The sequence below is a fragment of the Perognathus longimembris genome, unplaced genomic scaffold (genome assembly GCF_023159225.1).
Source record: "Perognathus longimembris pacificus isolate PPM17 unplaced genomic scaffold, ASM2315922v1 HiC_scaffold_4976, whole genome shotgun sequence".
NCBI classification, from domain to species: Eukaryota; Metazoa; Chordata; class Mammalia; order Rodentia; family Heteromyidae; genus Perognathus; species Perognathus longimembris.
This window is the reverse complement of record NW_025960352.1, coordinates 1-6222: the sequence shown is the minus strand read 5'-3', so window position 1 is coordinate 6222 and position 6222 is coordinate 1.

Here is a 6222-nt window from a genome sequence, read left to right as displayed (position 1 = left end):
CACCTCTCACTGCGCCTGCGCACCGCGTCCCTCCACCGCCACCACTGCCTCCACTCACAGCGCCTGCGCACCGTCTCCCTCCACCGCCAATACCGCAGCCGCTCACCGTGCCTGCGCACTGTCTCCCTCCACGGCCACAACCGCCACCGCTCACCGTGCGCGTGGCCCAGTGCCGTTGGAGGCCGGGGCGGGGCGCGTGCGGGGCGCATGCGGGGCACGCTCCCGAAGGACCCGGCGGGAGGCGGGGCCCCCAGGGGGGCGCGGGCCGCCCCCACCCCACCAGCCCCCGGGAGCTGCGCCCCCCTGCTGCCCAGCACTGGACCTGGGCCACGGAGTCCAGGCTGCAAACCCGAGCTCCCTGCAGCCTGGGCAGCGCCCCGCGGGGTCCGCACGCTGCTTCCCAGACAGAGGACGCGGGGACATTGGCTGTGACCAAGTCACCAGCACCACAAATTAAAAAGAGAAAAAAATCAGTGAACCACCATTCTGTGTAAACCTTACACTTAGGGCTTCTGGAAGAGTCGCTAGCAAATTATAGGTGAAATGCATTCTAGAATTGCTCCAGATTTCCGACCGCTTGTTTACAATGCCAAGAATCATTTTGTGCTTTGTCTTTTTTTTAAATTTATTTTTTATTTTTTTTTATTTCAAAGTGATGTACACAGAGGTTACAGTTTCATCCATTGGGCATTGGATACATTCCTTGTGCTGTTTGTCACTCCTCCCTCAGTCCCCCCACCCCTCCCCCCTCCCCTCTCCCCCCCATTAGTTGGTCAGTTGGTTTACACCAGTTTTGCAAGCATTGCTTTTGGAGTCATTTGTCTTTTTACCCTGTGACTCTCGATTTTGATAATCCCTTTCAGTTTCCTCGTTCTGATACAAGTATATGCAGTTTCCAATGGATTCAGATAAGATACAGTGATAGTGTAGGTACAACCACAGGAAGGGGATACAAGAAGATCATCAAGAAATTTATTACAATGGGAAGAGGATCCGGATAACAGCTGACCTCTCCACACAAACCTACCACGCGCGAAGAGAATGGAAGAACACCATCCAAATCCTACAGGCCAACAATTGCCAACCCAGAATTCAATACCCAGCAAAACTGGAATTCACCTTCGAGGGAGAAACCAGATCTTTCCATAGCAAAGAGGATCTAAAGGAGTATGTGAATGAAAAACCAGCCTTATAGCGAACTCTAAGAGGGGAACCCCACCCCACAGAAAAACCACAGGCTCCCAGACAGAAACAGAATCAAACTACAATAGCCAGAGCCCAACAGAAAGAGCAGCTCAATAAAGAAAAGAAAAGAAGGAGAGGAAAAACAGCCTAACAGGAAAATGGAAGGGAAAAAAGACTTATCCATGATCTCTTTGAATATAAACGGTATAAACTCTCTGACAAAGATGAGCAGACTGACAGAGTGGATCTGTAAACAAAAAGTTGCCATCTGTTGTCTTCAAGAGACCCACCTTACAGCAAGGGACAAAAACAGGCTCCGAATGAAAGGATGGAGCAAGATCTTGCAAGCAAACGCACCTACCAAAACGGCAAGAGTAGCCATCCTGATCTCAGACAAGCTGGACTTTTCATTAAAATCAACTCAAAAAGACAAAGAAGGCCACTATATTTTAATACAAGGAAAAATCCAGAATCAAGACATTACGGTGATAAATGTATACTCACCGAACAAAATTGGACCTACATATGCCAAGCAAATTCTCACAGAACTACATAACAAGATAGACCCAAACACAATCATAGTGGGTGACTTTAATACTCCACTCTCTCCAAGAGACAGATCCAGCACCCAGAGGATTAGCAAGGGAGCTGAGGACCTAAGTAATACCATGTCTCAAATGGATCTGATAGATCTGTATAGAGTCTTCCACCCTACAGAGACCCCATACATACTCTTCTCAGCAGCCATTCAACAAATAAATAAGACTAAAAACCCTGCCAGAGCAGCCAGCAGGAAACTTGAGGCTGAGTCAGCAGCGCCCATTTTCAACCCAGTAAAGAGATCTGAGGAGGGAAAGCTCTGCCCAGGGCAGGATGGGCTCCCCCAGGGCAGCATGGACTCCCCCAGGGCAGGACGGGCTCCCCCAGTGCCGGATGGGCTCCCCCAGGGCAGGATGGCCTCCCCCAGGGCAAGGATGGCCTCCCCCAGGGCAGGACGGGCTCCCCCAGGGCAGGAGTGCTCCCCTACTCAGGTAAGGGCAGCTAGAAGCAGCCCTACCCTTCTGCAGAACTCAAGGGTTCCAGACAGGCCTCAACCCGCCCCACCCCCACCCCACACCCCAGCTCCACTAGGCCACAGGAAGGCTGACACCCCAAGACAGCCCTACATGCTCCATCAAGAGACTGCTTCGTGCACACAGGGGAACCTGTCCAAGCTCTCCCAAATCAATGGAAAGAGTCTCTTTTCCAATGACAGGTTGTTAATGTCTGCTTGTTTCATTACTTTTATTTTCTCTCTTTCCTTACTTTTATTAACTTCACTTTTTTCTACTTCATCCCTAGATACACAGCCAACCGTGTTTGCTCAGCCTCCTCCTTCACTGTGTACCTTCCTTCCTAACTCCGACTCGGTTGCTCTGGTGAAGCCCAGCCTGGCCACATCGAGCTTCTGCTGCTCACAGAGTCTCAGGAACTTTTCAGCTCAGGCTGGCCTGGAACCGTGGTCCTCCCGAATTCACGCCCACTGTGAGGATGATGAACCACGGGAGCAGCCCAGACGGTGGGTGATAAGGAGTCTGCTGTGTTGCCTGGGTTGGCATCAACTTTAATCAGGCAGATCTCAGACGCCTATGGAGCTACCAGAATTTCCTCCTCAGTGAACAGGAAAGCTTACGTTATTAGAAAATTATATGGAATAAAGTCAGTGTAAAATACTGTAAAATCGAGACCATCCTTCCATAAAATATGCTGTATTGAGTTATCAAATTCCTGTCTACAAATTTTGTAACACATTCATATTTTATAAACCTGGAATTAGAAGTAAGCAACCTTTGATTTCCACCTGAAAATACTTCAAAGACCAGATTGAAGGCAATTGTTTATGAGATGAATAATAATTCTATAGTTGGGTTTTTTTTGGATAAAGTTTGTGATCTATTTCCTTAACAAGATACACTTATACTTTGGTTAGAGTGATGGCAATATTTAAAATACAACATGAAAATGCATGCTGTAATTTTTTGAAAGCTATAAAAATTTTAATTCTGGTTGTACATGTTTGAATTTTTTCTTCTAAAATTTTTTTGGCTGCTTGGGTTGCTTGATCCTGGAGGATCACAGTTCAAAGTTGACCCAAGAAGGAAAGTCTCCAATTAACCACCAGAAAACTAGAAGTGGAGCTATGGGTCAAGGTGGTAGAGCCTTTGCAAAATTGCTCAAGGACAGCTTCCAGGCCAGGAATGTAAGCCCTGACCCAGGAGAGGAAGTGAGGGAGGGAGGGAGGGAGAGAGAGAGAGAGAGAGAGAGAGAGAGAGGTAGAGAGAGAGAGAGAGCTGTATACATGATCACTCCAAAAGTGATACAAATTAAAATCAGACTAACACTATTGGTTTAATTTCATCAACTCAACATGGAAAACATGTAGTAAAATATAATTTGAATTATACACTTAGGCAAGAAAATAGATCATCCCTATGACCAAAAGTTTTATCTTGTTTCAAGGACACCAAGTTTACTTCAGTGACATAAATAAATGTATACTGTACACACTTGCCAAATTAAATCCACTTATCATGAATATGAATGAGATAAATTGAGCTTTGAGCCAAGGGCTCCTGTCTACCAGGCTGGCCTGATAGCTGTTGCACAGCGTGGACTGCCTTAGAACTTGAGGGTTCCCCAGGGCTGTGTGCCCAGTGCTGGAATCACAGGTGTGAGCCATCGCTCTCCTCCCAACTTATGATGATGTGATCAGAGAAGAAAAATACAATCCATCAATTTGACACATTTCATTTTCATAGTGATTCACAATGTTTAATAGCAAACAAAACTAATAGATATCAAGCTGTGACTTGGACTACTACTGTGGGTTCTCTACAAAACCCAGCTCAGAAGGGGTTCCTTTCCTTGCCATACGTGGGCCTTGAACTCAGGACCACATGAGGGTTCCCCAGCAATGGTGCACTGTTGGGATCCGGCCTTTAGACTTGGTGGGGGGTTTGACAACCTTCCCCCCAAGCCCTAGAGGAATGCGGAAGCAGGCTACTCTCTCTTGGTCCAGAACCAGAAGAACTGGCTTTGCACCCAGCCCCCAACTCTCCTGCCTGCCCAGGCGCCTACCTGTCCGGCCCTGGCTCAGGCTTTTGAGTGACATTAGCTCAAGGGGATCAGGTGACAGCTCTCAGCCTATCGTCGTCCTGGCCAACCGCCTTCTCTCGGAATCATCTCCCGTTACCTCCGCTTTAATAAAGCAGTTGGCTCTTGAAGCTTTCTCTGAGACATGCATACATCTAACTTTGTTTAGCGGTAAGGGTGCAGGCCTGCTTTCTCGTTTCTGCCACGAGCGTGTTAGGATGGTGCTGGCTCCCCTAACACACTCTAGCCTTATCTGTGGGCCAGGTGACTAGGGGAGAGGGTGAGAAAGGGAGTTGAAAAAAGAGTAGCTGAGTCTCGATCCCCACGGCAGGAAAGGCGACTGAGCCCGACAGTGCACCCAGGCGTGAGCGAGCAGTGGGGTGGGAGGGGAGGATGACACTTGTCAACTGCCCTGGCACTCACGTGCCTTTGGTTGGGGGGGAGGAGTGACTGGAAACCCAGGAGAACCGCACACTCCAGAGAGAGAGGAGATGGCCCAGCCCAGGCAGAGGGGAGGGGAGGGAGGCGCCTTCCTCACTGCATGGGTTGGGTCACCATAGCCTGTCCCATATCAGTGATAGAGACTCTGATGGACGTTCTGTTTCCTGAGCTGCACTGGAAACACACTCTTCTCAGCTACAGACAGAATCAGCTAGAAGGAGGAGCACACACCAGTGCTCTCAGTTGAGAATGAATTCCACGCCAACTTTACCCCCACTCAGGATTTGAAACTATCTCAGTGTCAGACTCCCTAGTTATAGGACTGCAGGCAGGAGCTATCAGAGCCTGCTAAGATGGGTCATTTGTAGCTAAGCAAACGGTGGTATTACTTATTATATCATGAGTTCTGTATCTGTCTAAACAGGACACTCCTTCATGATCCCACTAAGTAATGCTTCGTTAAAAATATTAAGAATTCAAAATCCATTTAATCTCTATGCCCACAGAGATCATTTTACAATTTCAACCATTTCAGTGACAATAGGTGGATGGTTTGGGTACCATGCATTTATCTAATATTTCTATACTTTATTTTTGCTTTTCCTCTAACTTCACGAATAAAGTATATACAATGAGAAAATTTGGCTTAATGTCCAGAAAAATGACTCATCAATATTAAGCTGTGAGAGAAATCTAACAGTAGGAAAATCAAAGATTGTATGTTTTGTCTTGCTGTAATTTGAATTCTAAGGTTGTGAAAAATGTATGAAAACAAAGTAGATAGGATAGGTTGAAATATAATTGACTTAGGCCTCACAGTTAGATATATTTTTCAAGAATAAATTACTCTCCGGAGTATAGATACATTTGGCATAAAGGATATTGTTTCCTAAGAGGGATAGAAAAGGTGACAAGAAAACTCTTTCCAACTAGCTGTAGTGTCTACAAGGATGGGGACTCTATGACCCTTACAGACAGACCTGCTCTACTATCATGGGACAGCTAAAATTAAGTGTAGAAATTTAAATACTTGCTGATATTATTTTACTGATGCAATAGACTATCCGATAGATTTTTTTTTTTTTTAATTTTGCCAGTCCTGGGCCTTGGACTCAGGACCTGAGCACTGTCCCTGGCGTCTTTTTGCTCAAGGCTAGTGCTCTGCCACTTGAGCCACAGCGCCACTTCTGGCCGTTTTTTATATATGTGGTGCTGGGGAATCAACCCTAGTGCTTCATGTGTATGTGGCAAGCACTCTTGCCACTAGGCCACATTCCCAGCCCCACATTAGCCTATCAGTATAATTAGACTTAAATGGTGCAATATTTTTTAGATTCTGAAAAAGTTAAATACATAATGATATTTTTTGATTTGTGTTTCTCTTCTGAGGCTATCAAGTAGATTAGGAACCAACACAATAGTTAATAATGTTTAAAAATATCAAAAGGTGTTAAAATTTCTAAA